At 45.0% G+C, this 1392-nt stretch overlaps 1 non-coding gene across 1 annotated transcript; it reads right to left on the bottom strand.

The window, feature by feature from the left end:
• Nucleotides 1-479: 479 nt before the first annotated feature.
• Trnas-cga (transfer RNA serine (anticodon CGA)) lies at nt 480-554 on the bottom strand. The gene has a single exon. It is a non-coding gene; the product is annotated as a tRNA-Ser (tRNA).
• Nucleotides 555-1392: the final 838 nt, after the last annotated feature.

Raw genomic sequence — 1392 nt, 5'->3', positions numbered from 1 at the left:
TCGTTTTCACTATTTTTTCATATGTCGAATAGATAATGTTTATAACTCTTACAGGCATAATTTCCTCTCGTCGCACTGTAGCTAAAATTTATCTTGTGGATGTTACACAGCACATGGATAAAATTGGAAGAAAACTGTAGAAAGTTGTCAAAATCTAAGCGGATAGAATCATTACCGGCCCAAGCAAGTGAAATTCCGCGGACACAAGGTCTGTGCTACAAGGTGCTGAATCAACGATTACGAAAATTATTTGACGATGTTTTCTCGACTGCTGAAACATATGTGTGGACGTACAGTGGCATGTTAGGGTAATATGTATTTAGGACAATTCGCAGACCGAACACCTCCGAAACGGTTCTTGAGGTTGTTGAGAGTCGTTACAAGTGCTATTGAATAAACAGCATGCCTTTTCAGAATGAGATTTTCGCTCTGCAGCGGAGTGTGCGCTGATTTGAAACTTCCTGGCAGATTAAAACTGTGTGCCCGACCGAGACTCGAACTCGGGACCTTTGCCTTTCGCGGGCAATTGCTCTACCAACTGAGCTACCGAAGCACGTAGTCGTGCCTGGAAACATCCCCCAGGCTGTGGCTAAGCCATGTCTCCGCAATATCCTTTCTTTCAGGAGTGCTAGTTCTGCAAATTTCGCAGGAGAGCTTCTGTAAAGTTTGGAAGGTAGGAGACGATGTACTGGCAGAAGTAAAGCTGTGAGTACCGGGCGTGAGTCGTGCTTCGGTAGCTCAGTTGGTAGAGCAATTGCCCGCGAAAGGCAAAGGTCCCGAGTTTGAGTCTCGGTCGGGCACACAGTTTTAATCTGCCAGGAAGTTTCAGCATGTCTTTTGGCTACATGTCCATGAGAACGACACCATCACTGTCATGAGAATGATATCATGTCTTTCCCAGCTGAGGGAACTGTATTGCATTTCATCATTTTTCGTGACTGGTAGTGGCCCAATTCAGTGACTGCCTTTTTGTTTTCGGCTAAAAGTAATTCACCCAGTTTCGTCACCTGTACGTCATAGACCCAGAATCTCAATTTAGTTTTACAAAGACTACTGTACGTCACTGACCTCTTACTTAGTCTGCTTTTATCGCGATTCTCTCGACCAGCGCAAAGTGCGAAGAGACTGAAGAAAAGCGCACGTGACTCCCACATATAACAAGGGTAAAAGACCGAAAAGCTCATGTCCACGAATCAGCACGGCTTTAGAAAGTATCGCTCGTGCGAAACCCAGCTTACTCTTTCTCACATAATATACTGCGAACTATGGATGAAGCGCAACAGGCTGAACCCATATTTATAGATTTCTCAAAGCATTCGACACGGCGCCCCATAGCAGACTGTTAACGAAAGTACGTGCATACGGAATAGGCTCCCAGATATGTGATTGGCT

This window comes from Schistocerca cancellata, chromosome 1, assembly GCF_023864275.1.
Source record: "Schistocerca cancellata isolate TAMUIC-IGC-003103 chromosome 1, iqSchCanc2.1, whole genome shotgun sequence".
In the NCBI taxonomy this organism is placed as follows: Eukaryota; Metazoa; Arthropoda; class Insecta; order Orthoptera; family Acrididae; genus Schistocerca; species Schistocerca cancellata.
This window is presented reverse-complemented; position numbering and strand designations above follow the sequence as displayed.